We start from the raw sequence: 27,612 nt of genomic DNA, 5'->3' as shown, positions 1-27,612 counted from the left end.
TATTTACAATTGTCATGATGATTGTGTTTTTTACCTTACCTGGGACAATATTCCACTCATTTGTTTGTGAATGAGCTGTAATTTCAGCATTGAGCACTAGATGTCTCTCTCAGGTCCAGCTCAGAAGCAGTTGATCAGACTGACATGAGGACTGATGAACCATAAAGGATCTGCCAGCTGTGTTCAATGAATCACAAGCTCATCTAGAAGTGATTGAAAAATTAGGACAGAAATATCAGCCTGTACATCTGTAAAGGCTTATGAGGCAATTCATGGTTCAAGAAATGAAAACAGATCCTAAAGTTACAACAAAAAGAACATTATTTTTATAATATTTCAAAGTCCTCATTCAAACGTCACGTTTAAATTCCACAATGTTTGTCTAAATGTAACGGCAAGCTCAATAATTCAACATAAAGTGATTAAAAGTGGTTCAAATCCACTTCTGCTCATCCACTAAATATTGTACATAAACTCCTAATAAACAAATGAATGAGAGGAGTTTCAAATGCAACAATAGTGGCCTATAAGGGGCAGCTGTGGCCTAATGGTTAGGGATTTGGACTTGTAATCGAAGGGTTGCATGCTCAATCCCAGCAGGGCTTAGATCAATCAAAAGCAGGTTTGAGTATGGTTAATCATACTTGATGAAACTCCACTTCATAAATGTGTGTTATAAAACAGACAAACACAAATAAAACAAAACTGTGTCCTAAACAACTCTTAGTCTCAATATCTCTGCAAGAGTGGGATTTGAACCCGGGTCTCAAAGATTTAAAATTTGATGTGTTAATACTTGAGCTACTGAAGCTGTGAGCTTCATATATATTATAATGAGCATTTGTTGTTAGTTTTATAAACTTGTAAATGCTGTTTCAGAAAGCTGTCTATAAAAGAGACGTTCAAAACATAGGGTGAAACTGAGACTTAGTGGCTTAGTGGTAAAATCTTTGAGTTTTCAACTTGGAGACCCATGTTCAAATCCCACTGATGCAAGTGCTTAACTAAAAGCTAAAAGTTTTTGGTCAAATAAATTAAATCTTTCAACAAAACCCTGTCCAAAACCATATAAAGCCAACAGATTCAATAGTTTAGTGGTAAAATCTTTGACCTTTCTTCTTAAAGACCTGGGTTCAAATGCCACTATTGCAGGTATTTAACTCTGTAAACTAAACATTTTTGGCCTCACAAACTACATTTTTTTAACAAAACCCTGTTTAAAACAATTCTTGCTCACATATTCAATGGCCCAGTGGTAAAATATTAGAGGTTTTATTTTTGAGACCCGGGTTCAAATCCCACTATTGCAAATGTTTAACTCTGTAAACTAAAAATTTTTGGTCATATAAACTAAAGCTTTCAACAAAAAGCTGTCCAAAAACTTTCTGAGCTCACAGATTTAATGGCCGAAGGGTAAAATCTTTGAGTTTTCATCTTGGAGATCCGGGTTCTAATCCCACTATTGCCAGTGTTTAATTCTATAAATTAAAAATTTTCTGTCATATAAACTAATTTTTTATAAAAACCAGCTCCAATTGCACAGCAAGACTCCAGCATCAATGGCTCAGTGTTAAAACCACTGAGCTTTCATCTTGAAGACCCGGGTTCAAATCCCACTTTTGCTTTTATAAAATTCCTATACAGCTGATAAAACTGCAAAAAGAAAGATTTAAGACATCACTAAGCCTGTGGCTCAGTGGGAGAATACTCAGTTATTGCACCTAACAGTATGGGTTCAAATCCCGCAATTACTATCTTCTTTCTTTCTTTTTCAAACTCAGAATAATGTATCACTAAATTAACTGAAAAACAACTTTGAAACTCCGGATTCAGTGGCTCAGGAGATAAAGCACTAGACTTTCATCTTGGAGACCCGAGTTCAAACCTCACTATTGCTTTGGTTAAATTGCCATCATTAAACAAAACAAAATGAGAAAAAAACAAGTGCCAATGTGAAAGCCAGGATGGCACTACTGGCTATACCCGTTGGTTGCGGACAAGGTTACGGAGAGTTGTGGGTACGAAACCCACCTCAGGTGTGAAGTACACCGAAAGAAATACCTGGGGCGGTATGACAGAACAGAGGGCGGAGCAGAAGGCGGAAACCAAAGGCTCACGAGCACACGGTGAAACACGGACCAGATTACAGACATACCTGCTGCGGTAAGGCAAAAGAACAGACAATCCTGGGGCAGTAAGACAAAGCAGTGACGGCTCGGACACACCTGGAGCGGTAATACAGTAAAGTAAGCTGAACTGAGAGGCGGGACAAGGAGAGAGAGGGGCAGTACAAGGAGAGAGAGAGGCAGGACAAGGAGAGAAAGGCGGAGCAGAGAGAGGAGAAGGCGGAGCAAAAAAAGAAAAAGAGAACATTTTTTTTTTTTGGTGGAAAAACCTCTTTTTTTTGCAAAAATTCCTCAAACTACTATCAGCGTGGTGATTTGATCCCTGGTCTGCTGTGTCAGGCTTGGATCTCTAACCGAGAGCTCTGACCACTAGACCACCAGTTTCTCATACTAACAACTGTTCGTTTATTTTATTTAAAGATACAACTCCTCCACAGGTTTATAAAAAAAAAAAAGTGAAAATTGGATAAAACATTCATGTTTAAAGTAAAACTACATATTTTCATTATAAACCTGTTCAATTATTTAATGTAATTACAAATAAAGGGTCTAAAAATAATTACAATTAATTAAACGGCTTTAAATAATATTTAAGTACTCTAATAAAAATATTTTAATAATTTAAAGACATTTTCAGAATTTAAAAGAGTAAAAAATGACAACTGACAAATTAATCTCACTATAGATAAATTCAATACTAAATGACGGGAATAAATAACAATAAAATATATAAATATAATAAAATAGCAACCATCCTGACAAATACAAATGTTTCAATTGCTACAATGTAAAACGAGCAGAAGAGTAAATTATATTAATGAATATGTGAAAAGATGAACGGACAGCTACTGAAAAGAGCTGTTCACCATTATGTCTTTACGAGCCTAAATGACAGAGAAATCAGTGGAGAAAAAAGATCCACTGTGCAGAAAAAATAAATAAATAAAATAATTTGGTGCTAAATATTTTTCCATGTTCCAATAAGAATGACATGAGATTGAGAAAGTTATTATCTATATTTGTATGAACTTTCCTACAACACACATTCATTAAGTCTACAGGCCTTTTAATAACAAAGAAAAAATAAGAGAAAAGTACAGACAAATTACCTTAGGATGATGAGCAGATGAGCTTAATTACAGCGACCGTCTGTCCATGTGTCCAAACACAAAATCTGCAAGATAAAAAAACATTAATAAATACATTATTCCACCATATATTTAAAGTTAGGACGGAATACATGAATCAATAAATAAAACTAAGAAACTCTTTAAATGTAATAGTAATGATATGCAATATTAAAAATAAAGTTATGTTATTATTTTAGATCTAGTTCATTGTTTGCATGTCTATTTGGTTATTTTCATGCAGTAAAATCCATGTCAAGCATTCAAGGCTATATGCATTACATGATTTTATATCTATATAAATATTTATTTCTATATTTAGTTTTTTAGTACCATTTATAAGATGATTTACAAGAAGAAGAGAGTAATGCCACATAACACAATCAAATGGTAACTAGTTTACAGTGCTTAGTTTAATTTTAGCCAATGCAGTTGCGTAGATGTGGAAAAGTGTACAATATAAACATGTATCATTATATATATTAAAGTTTAAAACATGAAACTGGACACACAAATCATTAATTCTGGATTAATCATAACCGGAAGCTTAAAAAATAAAGATGTAATGATGCTGTCATGCAGATGAAAACATGAATTCATTAGACTGCATACAAAAACAAACAGCACTACTGCTTAATATTATTATTCTACATGATAAACTTTACAGGAATCACCTCAATACAAACGCCATTAACGATTAAATGCAAATTAAGCATTGCTATATAATCTTTTAACGACAGAAGTGTAGAGTTACTTACAGGTGATGGAGTGTTCAGCATTCCTGCACTTCATCCGGGGATAGTCGCGTGTTTTTGCCTGAAGGGCTGAAATGTGTGCTGTTAAATGACATTTAAAGGCTCTCACTGACTGTCACCTGCAGTAAATTTACTTTTATATCTTCAAAACGGTCAGAAAGCTTTGTTTTGACTGTGCTCAAGCGTCGTGTTGTTTAAAAAGCCAAAGGTGAGTCTCGTGCTGAACGTGAGGTCTCTTGCGCCTCTAGCGGAGCGGAAGAAGAACAGCACACTTTCTACAGGACAGACTGAAAATGACTTCCAGTTATCGACTGTCATTAAATATCTAGCTTGAATAGGCCCTCCTGCATATGACTGAATGTGTTTAGTGATTACATTTTTTCTAAGTAAGTAATTAAATAAATAAACAAACATTCTATCACTCCTTGTATCTGCAGGGTCCCTCTTGTGGTCATCAAGTGTATCGATCTTCAAGCAGAAGTGGCTGTCTGCTTTGCTCTGCTGCAGGTGAGTGAACACCAATTATTTCTTCTTTATTTCTGAACGAATCTGTCAGTTTTTCGAGCATCTGAATTATTAGATGAACGTAGAAACTATCGGTAAAATATTGGTTCAGTAATGAGTTCTCAGAGGAACTGGGGTAATGGAGGTCGCTAAATGGCCAGTGTTTAGAGAGTCATCTGGACAAACACAGACAAACAACACGAGGCACAAGATCTTCAACACTCCTTTTGGGTGGTTTGATTATTGTTGGAGTGTTGTGATTGACTTTTTTGTACCCACATAAACATTGTTTTGTTTGGTTTGTTTATTTATTTTTTTTGTTTTGTTTTTGACGCCAAATGACATGACACCGCGAAATGAAGGTAAATAAATAGATTTCTTTCATTGCTTTCGATTGACTCAAAGCGGCAAAATGTTGTAGCAATAATCTTGACTGGGCCTCATCTGCTAAAATAAATAGAAAGAGAAGTGTTGAACACTGTTCTGTCACCAGCATGTGGTGTTTTGAGCACTTCTGTCTGTTTGCAAAGCAGATTTTCAAGAAGAACATCATTCACACACATTATTATTTCTGTAAATTCTGTTGAACAGATGATATTTAAAAGTTTAATAATGTTTTTATTGAACATTGTTTTGTTTAATAATGTTATTATTAATTAATTTCGTTTATTTTCTTATTTAATAGTTTTATTGTCTATAAAATGTAATATAAAAATGCTTAGACTTGAGTTAAAATGTTTATGACGTGTGTTTGTTTTAAAGGTCACCAATGTAAGTATCAGTGTAAGTGTAGTCTATATGCAAGAGTCAGCCATGGTCAAACACAGGTTAGTTGAAGTGAAGTCGTAATGGATAAACTCAAAGACCACAAGAGGGAACTGAAGCTCACCTGCTGTTGATGTTAGTGGAAGATAAGTTAGATAGGAAGTAAGGTAATGTAGATTTTTTGTGCTGGTCCTGACTAGCTTAAACCAGCAACAAAACCTAAACCTTATCAACATATGATTTTTCAGCAGAGGTGATAGATAACATTGTTACATTATTATTTCACACATATATAATATTTATCACAAAAAAACCATCTAAAAATAAAATCACTGTCTGGATGAGATCTCATTGAAACAACAGGCCTGTAGCCAGGGGGTGTTCAAGTGTCCCATACACGAGCTCATTTGTCTTATTTTTACCGCTATGCCATCATAAATTGTGAAAATAACCCATCAAAGAAGGCCTTTATTAAATGCAAACTATTATTTTTCGTGGGTCCAACATCCATCTGTGCAGGAAAACATACAATATGACAAAAGTGAAGTCTTCTTTCACTACACGTAGCCCAGCTTTTATTCTGAATCTTGGATCTTATTCTTGAAAGAAAAAAAAACTATAAAAAGGTTTGAAGCACCAAAATCAGCCCTTATTAAAGTTCATTTTTATACTATTTAGGCTATTTTTGTTATCCATGAACTTTCAAAACATACTTTTCTTTTACAAAAACTTAAACTTCAACTCTTTTTTTTCTAATGATATATGATGTAACAAATTTGTGTTTAAAATAAGTATTATTTTCATATTTCTTTATTTTATATATTTAGCAAATGTTTTTGGTACATGAAAAAGTGTGGTTAAGATGACCATCCGACAAGCTAATCCAGCTAAAAATAGTGTTTAAAATGTCATTAAAATGCAATATTTTAACCTCATAATTAAATAGAACATAAGGCGAATAACTGCAAAAGGTCCACTTTCTGAGAAAGAAGAACCACCCTTTTAACCAGACCGGCTACAGGCCTGAATGATGGTGATTAATGTCCAGGTCATGCTGGATTACCACATTATTGGTCACAATCACACAATACGGTAATTCTTCAACTACGGGCACTTTTATGCCCTTTGATCATTTATCCAAAAACGTAAATAATTTTGTTCAAATCTTTCTTTGTCAAACTAACAATAAAACCTACTTTAAAAAAATTGACTACCTTTCTACTATATATTTTTCATTTTATTCAACCTCCTTTTAGGTGTCAAAATCACTGTTTTCACCTTGTCGCACACCCAGATTTTTAAACTTCAACAATGAAAATAACATTTTAAAATATGATTTATCTGGTATCTATTAATGTATCTTACTTAAGCACAAGTGAAATAATTTCAATATTTTATAATTATTAATGTGAGACTTTTATCAATATTATTTTTTATGCAAAATATAGATCAGTGTCATATAGTCTCAGTGTCATTTCCACCACAACACTGTAATGTTGCTTTAAAAGGTTTGTGTGAAAGATTATTTAGGTGCTTTCTATAAAAATGAATAGCGACATTTGTTCAGCTCAAGATCAACAACACTTAAAGAAAAATCAAGATAAATATTGCTTGATAAGGAAATACATTTATTCTATGTCTTTCCAAACATGCTGTAAACCTTCAAAGATGTTTTTAAAAGCCAAACAAAATTAAGGTAAATAAGAGTGTTTTGTATACATGAAAGGTATCAATTCAAAGCTAATCGGTGGTGCTATTTTTCATTTTGTCACAATAAACTGTTGAAATGTCATGTCCACCACTGACATTTCCATCACCACACACATTATAAAAATATTTTAAAAGTTCTCATCACACATTAAAAGTGTATTCACAATGTTTAAGTTCATGATTTATTTAATATACAAATTCAGTTTATTTATTTTCTAATAAACTCTTAACCAAATGAATATTACGTGTGTCAGGTGTACAATTCAGCATACAACGAATTTATTTCATTGACAAATGTATAATTATTATATATATTGTGGAAAGATTGGTTAAACTAGATACAAAAATGATCTTAGACAATGTTTGACTGCCATCATTTATTTCATTTTGAAATAAGCTGTATATTGAGATGTGGTGGAATTGACATTTGTTCAGTTCACCATGGAAAAAATGTTTCTCTTCTTATCTAAGTTTGTCCTCATACAGATCTTAAAACTAGACCAATTGTTTAAACTTAGGAGGCTGTTACTTTAATTTTGAACAAGTTTTTTTACTGAACTTCACAAGGCTCAAAATGGCCGTAGTTGAAGAATAGCCCAATAACAAAACACTATTTATTCAGCAATCAATCATAAATCTCTATTGTAACATGTCTGTGTTTCTCTATGAAAGCTTCAAATGTTGATAGTTAGTGTACATGGACAAGAACACTTAATTGGAGCAAAACATGAAACAAAAAGAGAGAATTGTGTGAGAGAATCGCAGTCTCAGTTCCCATTGAGAATAAATGTGATTCACATCTGAGAAAGAATGGTGCTGCCCTCATGGTTATTATTATTTCTGTGACAAACGGCATTATCAACACTTAAGAGCAACGCTCAGACTCTTGTGTGAGCTCTTAACTCTTCATTTATATCAGCCCCTCATATTTTTTCTCCTTATTAGGATGAATAGGTTATTCTCCTCACTTTTGAAAATGTTTTGGATGAAAGGAACTGCTATATGATTATTTACTGTTTATTTATTATTATCTGCTACATAATTATTTTACCCGGCATGTGAAAGCATGACATTGACATGTGGGTTATTTCCAAACTAATCTAAATCATCTGATTAATTTGTGTTTATTTTAAAATTAAATATTTTATATAATTATTATTGAAATTTTATATTTATTTATTCATTTTCCTTCGGCTTAGTCCCTTTATTCATCAGAGGTCGCCACAGCAGAATGAACCCTTTATTGGATTTATTGGAGGGTCAGTCCTCCAGAAAGAGAATAATGTGAACCTAAACATCTGGTGAATAGACGGTGGAGCAATTTTTACTTAATTAATGCACTTTTTGCTTTGTTTTTTTTTTGCAGGCAAAAGCAGAAGCCCGTCTGGACACAGTTCTAGTGCTCAGGGGAGACACCCGTCTCGTTCTCAAACACACCACAGCATTCACTCATTGTGGAGATGGGAAGTCTGTACCGTAAAGCCAGATTAGTGGCTAGCCAGTTCAGTTTCAGTTTAGTTTGCACCAATTCTTGGTTTTAGGTTCCATAAAGGAGCTCAGCTCAGCTCATCTCGGCTGCTCCATGATATCATGACAATAAAGAGTGATTGAAGTCCAGCTGCCTTCATGTTACTTAAATCTATCTTGTTTCAGCATCGATATCACAATGTGCAAATCTGCAATAGTCACATCACAGGATCTTCTATGTTGAGTCGGGATTGTGATTAACCAGAGAACAGAGTTCAGTTCAGAACAGTTTAACCCTCACTGAGTGAAAGATTTTTCAGGCCTGCATTAGACAATGTAAGATTTCAAGTGAATTTAAACCATTTGGGCTCTAGAAATGATCAAATGTGTAGCTTTAACAAAGAATAATTGCATTGAATTATTTCTACAGTGAAGACTAAAGTAGTCAACATTTGAAGTGTATCAGAAAAGTGTTTCAAAATGTTCCTAAGACCAGACGAGATGTTGTTAAACAGTTTGAGGACCACTTTAATGAAAGGTTTTCACCTTATAAAGTGATATTTTACATTTGATCTTTTAATTTCTGTCCCTCAGTACTGTTAGACTCTCCAGAAAGCCATAAAGCACTGTTTATATCATTTGTATATTTCTTCTATTTTATTAATTTATGCTAGTTGTATGTTTATTATATTTTCTGCAGATTCACTCTCGATAAAATCATCACAATCAACATTTCTCCAAATTCAAATTATTATTCTTATTGTGAAATTATATTCCTATTGCAGTATATATCGCAGAAAAACTAAATATCGCAATGTCAGTTTTTCCCAATATCCTGCAGCCCTACATAAAACCCAGAACTTGTGCAAACTAAACTGAAAGTTAACCGTCTAACCAGCTAATCCAGCTTCACACTACAGGCCCCTGACTGGACTGCTGATGTGTTTATTTTAATGACTCTTAGGACAGTGGTTCAGTTCAGCTTTGATTTGAGAGACTAAACTGATGTGGCAAGAAAACATTATTCCATGTATTAAAACAAGAGATCTGAGTTATACAGGATCATAAAAATGGTCAGTAAAATATATTATCAAACTCTAAATGATAACACATACATGTGTAAATGACAGTTCATACAAAAAAATCAATAATTCAACAGTTGTTCAACAGTAAATTGTTGTTTTAATTATTATCTGTGTCATAAACAATGCAGCACATCAGTCTGGAGCTTCTAGTGATGCTGAAGGCCTTGATTAGCTGCTGCTGCTGTTTTTAATCAGGGCTGAAGTATAAAGAAGAATTTCTGATACATTATAAGACATTCAGAGAGATGAAAAGTCAAGAAGCAAGATATTTATATACTTTATTAGAAGATTTAGGATCGATATTTAGAGAACTTCAAATCCCCTGATGCTTATTCATCATTTATTTCAGTTGTTTTTATTATTGTATTTATTAATATGTATATTTTTGTATTGTTTTAATTATTAATGTGAAAGGACAGACTGTGATTGTAAATTGATTGTTATTTCAGTCTTTTGGGTAATTTAATGTGTTATTAATGCCTTTCTGTTATTGTTCAAGCACTCTTATTGAATAAAAAATCAGGGTTGCAGCTAAACTCAGGAGAGCGGCTCAGCAGGATCAGGATCACACAGCTGTTTTTAAAAGTCCTGCTGATGTTTTCATGTATGAATGCAGATAGACTTATTGTCCACAAGGTGGCGCTCATCAACACACTGATCTGCTCTCGTGTGTTCCTGTTATTCATGTGTTTTATCAGTCTTTCAGCTGCTCTTCAATGTAGTCTCATGACCAAACTTAAACTTGAGTCTAAAACATCTGAGAGCCTCAATCTCAGTGGCGCAGCAGGAAAGTCAACAAGACCAGAGTTCAGCTCTCAATATTGCTGATGCTGAATTATTATCAGTGTTAGCTAAACTAGACTTACTAACAATAATAAATAAATAGCTCAAAGAAATGTCTGTGGCTCAGTGGATGACCTGCATTTTCACGTTGTTGTTTATCACAACAAATCTCAGGATAAAACTGAGACAGAAAATCAGCAGAATGTGTCAGACTCAGTGGCTCAGCTGATAAAAGTGTTGTGTGTTTATCACAGAGTCCTGAGTTCAAGTCGTGCTGTTGCTCATGTTGAATTATTATAAGTGTTGAAGCTGAACTAAACATTTAAACATCAAAATATAAAACATCTTCAAATCCTCTGTGGTGCATGAGATAAAGAGATTGGTTTACAATGCTCGAGTTCAAGACCCATTAAAGCCCATGAGCTGCATTACATGCAGCAAAGTGTGTCAAACAGCAACAGCAAGTGTGAAAGTCAGTGTGGCTCCACTGGATAAACACAGCTTACTAGAACAAGAGGCTGTGGTGGAATTGAGAGTTCAAACACCCTCTCTACATTATTGTTTTGCTGTTTTTGTGATACAGAATTTAATGCTTTAGTGTGAAAATGTTTAAGCATGTGATGTGAGACTAAATATATATAGTTAGTGACCCAATCTGAAGCATCTTTGAGCGCACAATGATAATCAGTAAACTGCAGTTCTTCATCCGCTCCACTAGGCGGCGCGAGCGGCTTCACGTTCAGTCTGACTTACAGCTTCAGGTGTTTGTTTGACAACAAGGAAGAAGCGTGTGATGACAGATGACAGTCACCAAAACAAAACATCTGCAGTTTGTTTTAAATACATAATTTACAGATGACAGCTTAGCGACAGACTCTTAATGTGTTTAAACAGCACATATTCCAGCTCAACAGCAGATTAAAGCAGCAGAATCTGCGATCAAGTGCAGGAATCGACTGAAGAGACTCACCTGTAAGTATCAGTTCCTATAAAGTTCTCTTTCTGCTTGTAAAATGACTGACACGGGCTCTAGAAACAGCTTTTGCGCTGTTGATTAATAGTTTCTGCTGTTATGAACACAGCTCGTCTGTCAGTTGATGGATATTTCTGTTGTGATGGATGAAATGAGTTGAACACTGTAAGAATCAGAGCTGATGTTGATGCTGTCTTTAATCTTCAACATGTTTAACAGTGGAGTCTGACAAACAAGCATGACTGAAGCTTTCCTCAGCTTAATGAAGTATTATCTGATTGTTTACATGTCTCTTGCTAATGTCGCTGATAGAGTTTATGTTTATAGTTTATTTGAGAGAGAATATTGTGATATTTATATTATAAAGCAGCATAAATCTGCACTTATCCTTGTTTAAAAGTCAATTAGTGAGCTTTTGTAGAGCTGCAGTCTTCAATATTGTACCTGTCAAATAGACACTATACTGTATGTCATCTTATGTTGATGAAGGATAATGTTGGTGAACTCTGATGAATTCTGCTGTTTCAGATGTGCTTTTGTAGTAAAGTCTTTATTTGTGTGTTTCCTCTCCAGAATGAAGGTTGTGTTTGGACTGTACAGCCAAGAGAAACGGAGCTCTGGGACATTTGACAGCCATGGACTGTAAGGACGGACGTCTGCTGCTGGACAGGTGAGACCCGCACCTTGTGTTTGAGGTTTGGTGTATCGGTTACTATCCTTTTCTTTCTGGAGGGTCGTCCCTCTGGAAAGGAAATGATAGTAACCGAAACGGGAGGAGAAGGGACGAGGGTCCAAAATTTTATACAGCTAAATTTAATTTTGTCGTAAAAAGCAGCATAACCCCTGCTATACATGGCCCCGTAGGTCAGGGTGGGACCCGACCCATCCCACCCCTTCTTTCACACCACATTCACACATATCGCAGTGATCTGGCTGGGATTGAACCAGCGACCTCTTAATCCATGAGGCATTGCTCTACCACTGAGCCACAGATCACATATAGAGTGATGTGCTGGAGCTTATATTTGACTATTCAAGTGAACATGAAAACATTTAAAGCTTGAGTGGGGTTTGAACCCAGATCTCTTTGATGAGAGCACAGTGCTCTACCACTGAGCCACATTTCTCATGATAAATCACATGCTGGAACTCATATTTGACTATTATTTCATTGCTCTTTGTGCAATAATAGAGCAGAGCTGGGTTTGAACCCAAGTCTGTACAACAGCCTTCCACACAGAGATCATGTGTTCATCCAATAGCACCACTGTGGCACTTACATTTGAATGAGGAGTTCAGCAAAGTTTGTCAAATATGTAATTTATTTCATGTTTGCAATAGTGAGATTTGAACTCAGGTCTTCTTTATTAAAACACAACGCTTTTACCACTGAGCCACAGATCTCCTGATTTAACACCTGCTAGAACTTAAATTTCAACCAGATTTTACTAATATCCTGATTAAACGTCAACCAAAGTGGGATTTGAGCCCACAACTCCATCATGAGAGCACGTGTATAACCACTGAGGCTTTCACAACTTTGTTCTGTGTTTTAGACACTTTGTTGGATTTATTTGTGTTTATCCAACAGCAGAATTCGACCCGTGACTCCATTATCAGAGAACATGTGATTAACAGCATGCACCACTGTGACTTTCATGTTAAGCTTTGTGTTTTAGACACTTATTGGGATTTGAACCCATGAATTCATTAACACTGAGCATGAGTTAAGCACATGTGCCACTTAGACTTTCACACTCAGAGCAGATGTTTCAGACAATTTATTGGATTTAAGAACATCTATCTATCACATCTAAAAATGAGACTTAAACCCAGGACTATCAAGAGTTTGGACTCTCAGGTGTTTCTAATCAGGTTGCAGGTGAACTGGAAAGTGGCTCTTCAGGATCAGGATTTTCCTAAAGGAAAGCTCTTTGTGTTTCAGTCTTCATGTGTTGATGCAGATCCATTGATTGTCCACAAGAGGGAACTGAAACACTGATCTGATCTACCAGCTTTTCATTTTAGTTCAGTTCAGTCTTTTAAAACTGAGACCCTCCTTTGGTAAGTTATTAAACTGGATGATGTGCCATTGAAGAACCCCACAGAAAACAAAGATGTTAAAATAAAATATATTTACAGTCATTTTAAACATTTTCAATAATAATATTGTTTTGTGTTGCACCTCTCCAAACAAGCTTTAAAATACTTATCAAATCTAAAATGAAATCAGTGTTTCAGTTCCCTCTTGTGGACAATCAGTGGATCTGCATCAACACATGAAGACTGAAACACAAAGAGCTTTCCTTTAGGAAAATCCTGATCCTGAAGAGCCACTTTCCAGTTCACCTGCAACCTGATTAGAAACACCTGAGAGTGGTAATTAAGGACTTTCAGCAAACAAGAAGCTTCAAGGCAAATGACAGGATAAATAGATGTTCTTAAATCCAACAAAATGTCAGAAACACCAGCTTTCACTGTGGAACTCACAGTGGTGCATGTGGTTAAACACTTGTTCTTTGTTAATGGGTTCAAATCCCACTTTTAATTGTTATAAATGGGTTAACCCTAACCCTAAGTGTCTAAAACACCAGATCTGAGCAAATAAGTCACAGTTGTGTAAGCTGTTAAACACATGCTTGTTAATCATGGAGTTGTTGGATCTCATCCCCCTTTTCATTTTAATAAACAGATAAAAAAAAAATCCAACATGATATATAAAACACCAGATATGTGTATGGGAGTCACAGTGGCACAAGTGGTTAAACACATAGTCTCTGATGATAGATTTGTGGGTTCAAATCCCACTTCAGTTGATGTTTTAACAGGATATTAGTAAAATCAGGTTGAAATATAAGTTCCAGCGAATGTACTGTTTGGAAATCTGTGGCTCAGTGGTTAGAGTGTTGAACTGTAATAAAGAATACCTGGGTTCAAATCTCACTATTGCAAACATGTAATAAATAACATAATATTTGACAAACTTTGCTAAACTATATAAAACACACACAAATAAAACAAAACCGTGTCCTAAACAAGTCTCTGACTCAATAGCTCTGCAAGAGTGGGATTTGAACCCGGGTCTCAAAGATTTAAAGCTTGATGTGTTAATACTTGGGCTACTGAAGCTGTGAAGCCAAAACCAGTTTTGAATGAGCATTTGTTGTTAGTTTTATAAACCTGTAAATGCTGTTTCTGAAAGCTGTCTATAAAAGAGAAGTCCAAAACATAAAGCAAATCTGAGACTTAGTGGCTCAGTGATAAAATGTTTGAGCTTTTAACTTGGAGACCCATGTTCAAATCCCACTAAAGCAAGTGTTTAACCCTATAAACTAACACTTTTTTAACCAAATAAATTAAAGCTTTCAACAAAACCCTGAACAAAACATCATCAAACCCTTCATTTCAATGGCTCAGTGGTAAAATCTTTAAGCTTTCAACTTGGAGACCCCAGTTCAATTCCCACTGATTCAAGTGTTTAACAAAAGAACAATTTTGGTAAAATAAATTAAAGTTTTCAACAAAACCCTGACCAAAACCACATAAAGCCAACAGATTTAATAGTTTAGTGGTAAAACTTTGACCTTTCTTCTTAGAGACCTGGGTTCAAATCCCATTTTATTTAACTCTGTAAACTAAAAATTTTTGGCCTCACAAAATAATTTTTTTTACAAAATCCTGTTCAAAACTGTTCTAGTCCACAGCTTCAATGGCCTAGTGGTAAAATATTTGAGGTTTAGTCGTTTAGACCCGGGTTCTAATCCCACTATTGCCATTGTTTAATTCTGAAAACTAAACTCTTTTGTCACATAAACAAATTTTTGATCAAAACCAGCTCCAGAAGCACAGCAAGACTCCAGATTCAATGGCTCAGTGTTAAGACCACTGAGCTCTCATCTTGGAGACCCGGGTTCAAATCCCACTATTGCTTTTATAAAATTCCTATACAGCTGATAAAACTGCAAAAAGAACGACTTAAAACATCACTAAGCCTGTGGCTCAGTGGGAAATTACTCAGTTATTGCACTTAACAGTATGGGTTCAAACCCCACAGTTACTATCTTCTTTCTTTCTTATAAACTCAGAATAGTGTATCACTAAATTAACTGAAAAAGAAGATTCAAACTCCAGAGCTTCAGTGGCTCAGGAGATAAAGCACTAGGCTTTCATCTTGGAGACCCGAGTTCAAACCTCACTATTGCTTTGGTTAAATTGCCATCATTAAACAAAACAAAATGAGCCAAAAAGCAGGTGCCAATGTGAAAGCCAGGATGGCACTACTGGCTATACCCGTTGGTTGCGGACAAGGTTACGGTGAGTCGTGGGTACGAAACCCACCTCAGGTGTGTGGAATACACCAAAGGAAATACCTGAGGCGGTATGACAGAACTGAGGGCGGAGCAGAAGGCGGAAACGAAAGGCTCACAAGCACACAGTGAAACACGGACCAGATTACAAACATACCTGTGGTGGTAAGGCAAAAGCACGGACAATCCTGGGGCAGTAAGACAAAGCAGTGATGGCTCGGACACACCTGAAGCGGTAATACAGTAAAGTAAGCTGAACTGAGAGGCGAGACAAGGAGAGAGAGAGGCGGCACAAGAAGAGACAGAGGTGGCACAAGGGGAAAGAGTGGCGGGACAAGGAGAGAGAGGTGGAGAAGAGAAGGCGGAGCAAAAAAAGAAAAAGAGAAAAGTTTTTTTTTTTTTTTGGAAAAAAACTCTTTTTTTGGCAAAAATTCCTCAAACTACTATCAGCGTGGTGATTTGATCCCTGGTCTGCTGTGTCAGGCTTGGATCTCTAACCGAGAGCTCTGACCACTAGACCACCAGTTTCTCATACTAACAACTGTTCGTTTGTTTTATTTAAAGATACAACTCCTCCACAGGTTTATAAAAAAAAAAAAGTGAAAATTGGATAAAACATTCATGTTTAAAGTAAAACTACATATTTTCATTATAAACCTGTTTAATTATTTAATGTAATTACAAATAAAGGGTCTAAAAATAATTACAATTAATTGAACGACTTTATTAAAATATTATTATTATAATACTTAAATACTTAAAATTACTTAAAGACATATTCAGAATTTAAAAGTGTAAAACATGACAACTGACGAATTAATCTCACTATAGACTGTTAAAAAAGTTCTATACTGAATCATGGGAATAAACAGCATTATATAGAAAGTTATGTTATTATTTTAGATCTATTTCATTACTTGCATGCCTATTTTGTTATTTTCATGTAGTAAAATCCATGTCAAGCATTCAAGGCTATGTATATTACATGATTTTATATCTATATAAATATTTATTTCTATATTTTGTTTTTTAGTACCATTTATATGATTTACAGGAAGAAGAGAGTATTGCCACAACACAATCAAATGGTAACTAGTTTACAGTGCTTAGTTTAATTTTAACCAATGCAGTTGCGTAGATGAGGAAAAGTGTACAATATAAACATGTATCATTATATATATTAAAGTTTAAAACATGAAACTGGACACACAAATCATTAATTCTGGATGAATCATAACCGGAAGCTTAAAAAATAAAGATGTAATGATGCTGTCATGCAGATGAAAACATGAATTCATTAGACTGCATACAAAAACAAACAGCACTACTGCTTAATATTATTATTCTACATGATAAACTTCACAGGAATCACCTCAATACAAACGCCATTAGCGATTAAATGCAAATTAAGCATTGCTATATAATCTTTTAAGGGTCTAAAAATAATTACAATTAGTTGAACGACTTTAAATAATATTTAAGTACTTTAATAATAATATTTTAATAATTTAAAGACATTTTCAGAATTTAAAAGAGTAAAAAATGACAACTGACAAATTAATCTCACTATAGATAAATTCAATACTAAATGACGGGAATAAATAACAATAAAATATATAATAAAATAGCAATCATCCTGACAAATACAAATGTTTCAATTGCTACAATGTAAAAAGAGCAGAAGAGTAAATTATATTAATGAATATGTGAAAAGATGAACGTACAGCTACTGAAAAGAGCTGTTCACCGGTATGTCTTTATAAGCCTGAATGACAGAGAAATCAAAAATAAATAAATAAAATAATTTGATGCTAAATATTTTTCCATGTTTCAATAAGAATGACATGAGGTTGAGAAAGTTATTATCTATATTTGTATGAACTTTCCTACAACACACATTCATTAAGTCTACAGGCCTTTTAATAACAAAGAAAAAATAAGAGAAAAGTACAGACAAATTACCTTAGCATGATGAGCAGATGAGCATAATTACAGCCACCGTCTGTCCATGTGTCCAAACACAAACTCTGCAAGATAAAACAAACATTAATAAATACATTATTCCACCATATATTTAAAGTTAGGATGGAATACATGAATCAATAAATAAAACTAAAAATCTCTTTATTTTTATATTGCATATCATTACTATTAGATTTAAAGTTATATTATTATTTTAGATCTATTTCATTACTTGCATGTCTATTTGGTTATTTTCATGCAGTAAAATCCATGTCAAGCATTCAAGGCTATATGCATTACATGATTTTATATCTATATAAATATTTACTTCTATATTTAGTTTTTTAGTACCATTTATAAGATGATTTACAAGAAGAAGAGAGTATTGCCACAACACAATCAAATGGTAACTAGTTTACAGTGCTTAGTTTAATTTTAGCCAATGCAGTTGCGTAGATGAGGAAAAGTGTACAATATAAACATGTATCATTATATATATTAAAGTTTAAAACATGAAACTGGACACACAAATCATTAATTCTGGATGAATCATAACCGGAAGCTTAAAAAATAAAGATGTAATGATGCTGTCATGCAGATGAAAACATGAATTCATTAGACTGCATACAAAAACAAACAGCACTACTGCTTAATATTATTATTCTACATGATAAACTTTACAGGAATCACCTCAATACAAACGCCATTAACGATTAAATGGAAATTAAGCATTGCTATATAATCTTTTAACGACAGAAGTGTAGAGTTACTTACAGGTGATGGAGTGTCCAGCATTCCTGCACTTCATCCGGGGATAGTCGCGTGTTTTTGCACGAAGGGCTGAAATGTGTGCTGATAAATGACATTTAAAGGCTCTCACTGACTGTCACCTGCAGGAAATTTACTTTTATATCTTCAAAACGGTCAGAAAGCTTTGTTTTGACTGTGCTCAAGCGTCGTTTTGTTTACAGAGCCAAAGGTGAGTCTCGTGCTGAACGTGAGGTCTCTTGCGCCTCTAGCGGAGCGGAAGAAGAACAGCACACTTTCTACAGGACAGACTGAAAATAACTTCCTGTTATCGACTGTCATTAAATATCTAGCTTGAATAGGCCCTCCTGCATATGACTGAATGTGTTTAGTGATTAACCTTTTTTTTCTTAATAAGTAATTAAATAAATAAACAAACATTCTATCAGTCATTGTATCTGCAGGGTCCCTCTTGTGGTCATCAAGTGTATCGATCTTCAAGCAGAAGTGGCTGTCTGCTTTGCTCTGCTGCAGGTGAGTGTGCACCAATTATTTCTTCTTTATTTCTGAACGAATCTGTCAGTTTTTCGATCATCTGAATTATTAGATGAACGTAGAAACTATCGGTAATATATTGGCTCAGTAATGAGCTCTCAGAGGTAATTTTTTGTACCCATTTAAACATTGTTTTGTTTTATTTGTTTATTTATTTTTCGTTGTTTTGTTTCATTGCTTTCGATTGACTCAAAGCTGCAAACTGTTGTGGCAATAATCTTGACTGGGGCTGATCTATTAAAATAGAGAGAGAGAGAGAGAGAGAGAGAGAGAGAGAGAGAGAGAGAGAGAGAGAGAGAGAGAGAGAGAAGTGTTGAACACTGTTCTGTCATCAGCATGTGGTGTTTTGAGCACTTCTGTCTGTTTGCAAAGCAGCTTTTCAAGAAGAACATCATTCACACACATTATTATTTCTGTAAATTCTGTTTAACAGATAATATTTAAAAGTTTAATAATGTTTTTATTGAACATTGTTTTGTTTAATAATGTTATTATTAATTAATTTCGTTTATTTTATTATTTAATAGTTTTATTGTCTATAAAATGTAATATAAAAATGCTTAGACTTGAGTTAAAATGTCTATGACGTGTGTTTGTTTTAAAGGTCACCAATGTAAGTATCAGTGTAAGTGTAGTCTATATGCAAGAGTCAGCCATGGTCAAACACAGGTTAGTTGAAGTGAAGTCGTAATGGATAAACTCAAAGACCACAAGAGGGAACTGAAGCTCACCTGCTGTTGATGTTAGTGGAAGATAAGTTAGATAGGAAGTAAGGTAATGTAGAATTTTTTTTTGCTGGTCCTGACTAGCTTAAACCAGCAACAAAACCTAAACCTTATCAACATATGATTTTTCAGCAGAGGTGATAGATAACATTGTTACATTATTATTTCACACATATATAATATTTATCACAAAAAAAACATCTAAAAATAAAATCACTGTCTCATTTGCTCATTTGTCTTATTTTTACCGCTATGCCATCATAAATTGTGAAAATAACCCATCATAGAAGGCCTCCATTTAATGCAAACTATTATTTATCGTGAGCCCAACATCCAGCTGTGCAGGAAAACATACAATATGACAAAAGTGAAGTCTTCTTTCACTACACGTAGCCCAGCTTTTATTCTGAATCTTGGATCTTATTCTTGAAAGAAAAAAAAACTATAAAAAGGTTTGAAGCACCAAAATCAGCCCTTATTAAAGTTCATTTTTATACTGTTTAGGCTATTTTTGTTTTCCATGAACTTTCAAAACATACTTTTCTTTTACAAAAACTTAAACTTCAACTCTTTTTTTTCTAATGATATATGATGTAACAAATTTGTGTTTAAAATAAGTATTATTTTCATATTTCTTTATTTTATATATTTAGCAAATGTTTTTGGTACATGAAAAAGTGTGGTTATGATGACCATCCGACAAGCTAATCCAGCTAAAAATAGTGTTTAAAATGTCATTAAAATGCAATATTTTAACCTCATAATTAAATAGAACATAAGGCGAATAACTGCAAAAGGTCCACTTTCTGAGAAAGAAGAACCACCCTTTTAACCAGACTGGCTACAGGCCTGAATGATGGTGATTAATGTCCAGGTCATGCTGGATTACCACATTATTGGTCACAGTCACACCACTATTTATTCAGCAATCAATCATAAATCTCTATTGTAACATGTCTGTGTTTCTCTATGAAAGCTTCAAATGTTGATAGTTAGTGTACATGGACAAGAACACTTAATTGGAGCAAAACATGAAACAAAAAGAGAGAATTGTGTGAGAGAATCGCAGTCTCAGTTCCCATTGAGAATAAATGTGATTCACATCTGAGAAAGAATGGTGCTGCCCTCATGGTTATTATTATTATTTCTGTGACAAACAGCATTATCAACACTTAAGAGCAACGCTCAGACTCTTGTGTGAGCTCTTAACTCTTCATTTATATCAGCCCCTCATATTTTTTCTCCTTATTAGGATGAATAGGTTATTCTCCTCACTTTTGAAAATGTTTTGGATGAAAGGAACTGCTATATGATTATTTACTGTTTATTTATTATTATCTGCTACATAATTATTTTACCCGGCATGTGAAAGCATGACATTGACATGTGGGTTATTTCCAAACTAATCTAAATCATCTGATTAATTTGTGTTTATTTTAAAATTAAATATTTTATATAATTATTATTGAAATTTTATATTTATTCATTCATTTTCCTTCGGCTTAGTCCCTTTATTCATCAGAGGTTGCCACAGCAGAATGAACCCTTTATTGGATTTATTGGAGGGTCAGTCCTCCAGAAAGGGAATAATGTGAACCTAAACATCTGGTGAATAGACGGTGGAGCAATTTTTACTTAATTAATGCACTTTTTGCTTTGTTTTTTTTTTTGCAGGCAAAAGCAGAAGCCCGTCTGGACACAGTTCTAGTGCTCAGGGGAGACACCCGTCTCGTTCTCAAACACACCACAGCATTCACTCATTGTGGAGATGGGAAGTCTGTACCGTAAAGCCAGATTAGTGGCTAGCCAGTTCAGTTTCAGTTTAGTTTGCACCAATTCTTGGTTTTAGGTTCCATAAAGGAGCTCAGCTCATCTCGGCTGCTCCATGATATCAAGACAATAAAGAGTGATTGAAGTCCAGCTGCCTTCATGTTACTTAAATCTATCTTGTTTCAGCATCGATATCACAATCTGCAAATCTGCAATAGTCACATCACAGGATCTTCTATGTTGAGTCGGGATTGTGATTAACCAGAGAGCAGAGTTCAGTTCAGAACAGTTTAACCCTCACTGAGTGAAAGATTTTTCAGGCCTGCATTAGACAATGTAAGATTTCAAGTGAATTTAAACCATTTGGGCTCTAGAAATGATCAAATGTGTAGCTTCAACAAAGAATAATTGCATTGAATTATTTCTACAGTGAAGACTAAAGTAGTCAACATTTGAAGTGTATCAGAAAAGTGTTTCAAAAAGTTCCTAAAACCAGACGAGATGTTGTTAAACAGTTTGAGGACCACTTTAATGAAAGGTTTTCACCTTATAAAGTGATATTTTACATTTGATCTTTTAATTTCTGTCCCTCAGTACTGTTAGACTCTCCAGAAAGCCATAAAGCACTGTTTATATCATTTGTATATTTCTTCTATTTTATTAATTTATGCTTGTTGTATGTTTATTATATTTTCTGCAGATTCACTCTCGATAAAATCATCACAATCAACATTTCTCCAAATTCAAATTATTATTCATATTGTGAAATTTTATTCCTATTGCAGTATATATCGCAGAAAAACTAAATATCGCAATGTCAGTTTTTCCCAATATCCTGCAGCCCTACATAAAACCCAGAACTTGTGCAAACTAAACTGAAAGTGAACCGTCTAACCAGCTAATCCAGCTTCACACTACAGGCCCCTGACTGGACTGCTGATGTGTTTATTTTAATGACTCTTAGGACAGTGGTTCAGTTCAGCTTTGATTTGAGAGACTAAACTGATGTGGCAAGAAAACATTATTCCATGTATTAAAACAAGAGATCTGAGTTATACAGGATCATAAAAATGGTCAGTAAAATATATTATCAAACTCAAAATGATAAAACATACATGTGTAAATGACAATTCATACAAAAAAATCTATAATTCAACAGTTGAAATAAATTGTTGTTGTTTTTAATTATTATCTGTGTCACAAACAATGCAGCACATCAGTCTGGAGCTTCTAGTGATGCTGAAGGCCTTGATTAGCTGCTGCTGCTGTTTTTAATCAGGGTTGCAGCTAAACTCAGGAGAGCGGCTCAGCAGGATCAGGATCACACAGCTGTTTTTAAAAGTCCTGCTGATGTTTTCATGTATGAATGCAGATAGACTTATTGTCCACAAGGTGGCGCTCATCAACACACTGATCTGCTCTCGTGTGTTCCTGTTATTCATGTGTTTAATCAGTCTTTCAGCTGCTCTTCAATGTAGTCTCATGACCAAACTTAAACCAGAGTCTAAAACATCTGAGAGCCTCAATCTCAGTGGCGCAGCAGGAAAGTCAACAAGACCAGAGTTCAGCTCTCAATATTGCTGATGCTGAATTATTATCAGTGTTAGCTAAACTAGACTTACTAACAATAATAAATAAATAGCTCATAGAAATGTCTGTGGCTCAGTGGATGATCGCTCGTCTGCAGATCATCAAAGTCTGATTTACAATCCTGCATTTTCACATTATTGTTTATCACAACAAATCTCAGGATAAAACTGAGACAGAAAATCAGCAGGATGTGTCAGACTCAGTGGCTCAGCTGATAAAAGTGTTGTGTGTTTATCACAGAGTCCTGAGGTCAAGTCCTGCTGTTGCTCATGTTGAATTATTATCAGTGTTGAAGCTGAACTAAACATTTAAACATCAAAATATAAAACATCTTCACATCCTCTGTGGTGCGTGAGATAAGAGTTCGTTTAAGACTTTGGAGTCTTGTGTTCAAGTTACATTATAGCTTATTTTAAAGCCAACAAGCTGCATTACATCCAGCAAAGTGTGTTAAACTGCATCTGTGAATGTGGAAGTCAGTGTGGCTCCACTGGATAAACACACCTTAGTTGAAGATGAGGCTGTGATGGAGTTGTGGGTTCAAAAACTGCCTCTATATTATTGTTTTGCTCTGTTTTTGTGAGAGAGAATTTCATATTTTAGTGTGAAAATGTTTAAGCATGTGATGTGAGACTAAATATATATAGTTAGTGACCCAATCTGAAGCATCTTTAAGTTTAACAATTCTAAATTCAGTTCTTCATCCGCTCCACTAGGGGGCGCGAGCGGCTTCTGGTTCAGTCTGACTCACAGCTTCAGGTGTTTGTTTGACAACAAGGAAGAAGCGTGTGATGACACATGACAGTCACCAAAACAAAACATCTGCAGTTTGTTTTAAATACATCATTTAGAGATGACAGCTTAGCGACAGACTCTTAATGTGTTTAAACAGCACATATTCCAGCTCAACAGCAGATTAAAGCAGCAGAATCTGCGATCAAGTGCAGGAATCGACTGAAGAGACTCACCTGTAAGTATCAGTTCCTATAAAGTTCTCTTTCTGCTTGTAAAATGACTGACACGAGCTCTAGAAACAGCTTTTGCGCTTTATAAAGAGCGTTGATTAATAGTTTCTGCTGTTATGAATACAGCTCGTCTGTCAGTTGATGGATATTTCTGTTGTGATGGATGAAATGAGTTGAACACTGTAAGAATCAGAGCTGATGTTGATGCTGTCTTTAACCCACAGAACTCAAAAAGGGATATTTGTTGTTTAACAGTTGAGCATGTATGAAGGTTTTCTCCGCTTCTATGGAGGATTTTCAGACTTTGTTTACATGTTTCTTGCAGAATTCACTGTCAGACATTTAGAAGTAATTAATTGTTGGTTTTTGCTTTATGTTTAGTTTTTGAGCTAGTAACATTCTGATGTATTAATAATAAGCATGAAAAAACTTGTTAAACGGCACTGTTATTTTATTGCACTGAATATTTTATTAAATTAACTGTAGATGTGTCATCTTATGTTGATGAAGGATAATGTTGGTGAACTCTGATGAATTCTGCTGTTTCAGATGTGCTTTTGTAGTAAAGTCTTTATTTGTGTGTTTCCTCTCCAGAATGAAGGTTGTGTTTGGACTGTACAGCCAAGAGAAACGGAGCTCTGGGACACTTGACAGCCATGGACTGTAAGGACGGACGTCTGCTGCTGGACAGGTGAGACCCGCACCTTGTGTTTGAGGTTAGGTGTATCGGTTACTATCCTTTTCTTTCTGGAGGGTCGTCCCTCTGGAAAGGAAATGATAGTAACCGAAACGGGAGGAGAAGGGACGGGGGTCCAAAATTTTATACAGCTAAATTTAATTTTGTCGTAAAAAGCAGCATAACCCCTGCTGTACATGGCCCCGTAGGTCAGGGTGGGACCCGACCCATCCCACCCCTTCTTTCACACCACATTCACACATATCGCAGTGATCTGGCTGGGATTGAACCAGCGACCTCTTAACCCATGAGGCATTGCTCTACCACTGAGCCACAGATCACATATAGAATAATGTGCTGGAACTTATATTTGACTATTCAAGTGAACAAGAAAACATTTAAAGCTTGAGTGGGGTTTGAACCCAGATCTCTTTGATGTGAGAACAGTGCTCTACCACTGAGCCACATTTCTCATGATAAATCACATGCTGGAACTCATATTTGACTATTATTTCACCGCTCTTTGTGCCATAGGAGAGCAGAGCTGGGTTTGAACCCAAGCCTGTACAACATCCTTTCACACAGAGATCATGTGTTCATCCAATAGCACCACTGTAGCAGTCATGCCTGCCTAAGGTGTTTAGGAAAGTTTGTCAAATATTATGTTATTTATTTCATGTTTGCAATAGTGAGATTTGAGCTCAGGTCTTCTTTATTACAGTGCAGCGCTCTAACACTGAGCTACAGATCTCCTGACATAACACCTGCAGGAACTTATATTTCAACCTGATATTACTAATATCGTGTTAAAACATCAACAGAAGTGGGATTTGAACCCACAACACCATCATGAGAGAACATGCGTTTAACCACATGCACCACAGTGACTTCCACACCTTTTTTTGGTGTTTTATATACTTTGTTGGATTTAAGAACATCTATTTATCACATCTAAAAGCAAGATTTGAACCCACAACTTTAGAAAACATGTTTAAACACATGCGCCACTGTGACTTTCACAATAAAAGCAGGAGTTTTGGACATTTTATTGTATTTATTGATATGTTTCTTTACTTAAAAGTGAGATTTAAACCCAGGACTATCAAGAGTTGGATTTTAAATTGTAGTTCAATTTCCAGACTTCAGTAAAGACAGTGTGGGAGACTTTAATACTCTTTTTTTATTCAGTTTGTCTTTCTGCATCTTAATAATTCTTTATTTCAGCTTTAGTTTAGTCAAATAAATGTTGTATTATTATCTGAATCACAGAGTTTGTCATTTGTCTTGAAGCTTCTTGTTTGCTGAAAGTCCTTAATGAACAGCCTCAGGTGTTTCTAATCAGGTTGCAGGTGAACTGGAAAGTGGCTCTTCAGGATCAGGATTTTCCTAAAGGAAAGCTCTTTGTGTTTCAGTCTTCATGTGTTGATGCAGATCCACTGATTGTCCACAAGAGGGAACTGAAACACTGATCTGATCTACCAACTTTTCATTTTAGTTCAGTTCAGTCTTTTAAAACTGAGACCCTCCTTTGGTAAGTTATTAAACTGGATGATGTGCCATTGAAGAACCCCACAGAAAACAAAGATGTTAAAATAAAATATATATACAGTCATTTTTAAACATTTTCAATAATAATATTGTTTTGTGTTGCACCACTCCAAACAAGCTTTAAAATACTTATCAAATCTAAAATGAAATCAGTGTTTCAGTTCCCTCTTGTGGACAATCAGTGGATCTGCATCAACAAATGAAGACTGAAACACAAAGAGCTTTCCTTTAGGAAAATCCTGATCCTGAAGAGCCACTTTCCAGTTCACCTGCAACCTGATTAGAAACACCTGAGAGTGGTAATTAAGGACTTTCAGCAAACAAGAAGCTTCAAGGCAAATGACAAGATAAATAGATGTTCTTAAATCCAACAAAATGTCAGAAACACCAGATCTGAGCAAATAAGTCACAGTTGTGTAAGCTGTTAAACACATGCTTGTTAATCATGGAGTTGTTGGATCTCATCCCCCTTTTCATTTTAATAAACTGTTTAAAAAAAGTCCAACATGATATCTAAAACACCAGAGATGTGTATGGGAGTCACAGTGGCACAAGTGGTTAAACACATAGTCTCTGATGATAGATTTGTGGGTTCAAATCCCACTTCAGTTTATGTTTTAACAGGATAATAGTAAAATCAGGTTAAAATATAAGTTCCAGCGAGTGTATTGTGAGGAAATCTGTGGCTCAGTGGTTAGAGCGTTGAACTGTAACAAAGAAGACCTGGGATCAAATCTCACTATTGCAAACATGAAATAAAAAGATAAATAAATAAATAAATAATATAATATTTGACAAACTTTGCTGAACTCCTCATACAAATGTAAGTGCCACAGTGGTGCTGCTAGATAAAACACATGCTCTCTGTGGGGAAAGTTGTTATACAGACTTGGGTTCAAACCCAGCTCTACTCTATTATAGCACAGAGAGCAGTGAAATAATAGTCAAATATGAGTTCCAGCATGTGATTTATCATGAGAAATGTGGCTCAGTGGTAGAGCACTGTGCTCTCATCAAAGAGATCTGGGTTCAAACCCCACTCAAGCTTTAGATGTTTTCATGTTCACTTGAATAGTCAAATATAAGTTCCAGCACATTATTCTTTATGTGATCTGTGGCTCAGTGGTAGAGCAATGCCTCATGGGGTAAGAGGTTGCTGGTTCAATCCCAGCCAGATCACTGCGATATGTGTGAATGTGGTGTGAAAGAAGGGGTGGGATGGGATGGGTTGGGTCCCACCCTGACCTACGGGGCCATGTATAGCAGGGGTTATGCTGCTTTTTACGACAAAATTAAATTTAGCTGTATAAAATTTTGGACCCTCGTCCCTTCTCCTCCCGTTTCGGTTACTATCATTTCCTTTCCAGAGGGACGACCCTCCAGAAAGAAAAGGATAGTAACCGATACACCAAACCTCAAACACAAGGTGCGGGTCTCACCTGTCCAGCAGCAGACGTCCGTCCTTACAGTCC

At 35.2% G+C, this 27,612-nt stretch overlaps 1 long non-coding RNA gene across 1 annotated transcript; it reads left to right on the top strand.

Moving 5' to 3' along the window:
• Positions 1-11,101: 11,101 nt before the first annotated feature.
• LOC130223089 (uncharacterized) lies at positions 11,102-21,511 on the top strand. The gene is made up of 4 exons (XR_008836572.1): positions 11,102-11,294; positions 11,876-11,965; positions 18,776-18,845; positions 21,266-21,511. It is a non-coding gene; the product is annotated as an uncharacterized LOC130223089 (long non-coding RNA).
• Positions 21,512-27,612: the final 6,101 nt, after the last annotated feature.

Source organism: Danio aesculapii, chromosome 4 (assembly GCF_903798145.1).
Source record: "Danio aesculapii chromosome 4, fDanAes4.1, whole genome shotgun sequence".
Lineage (NCBI taxonomy): Eukaryota > Metazoa > Chordata > Actinopteri > Cypriniformes > Danionidae > Danio > Danio aesculapii.
This window is presented reverse-complemented; position numbering and strand designations above follow the sequence as displayed.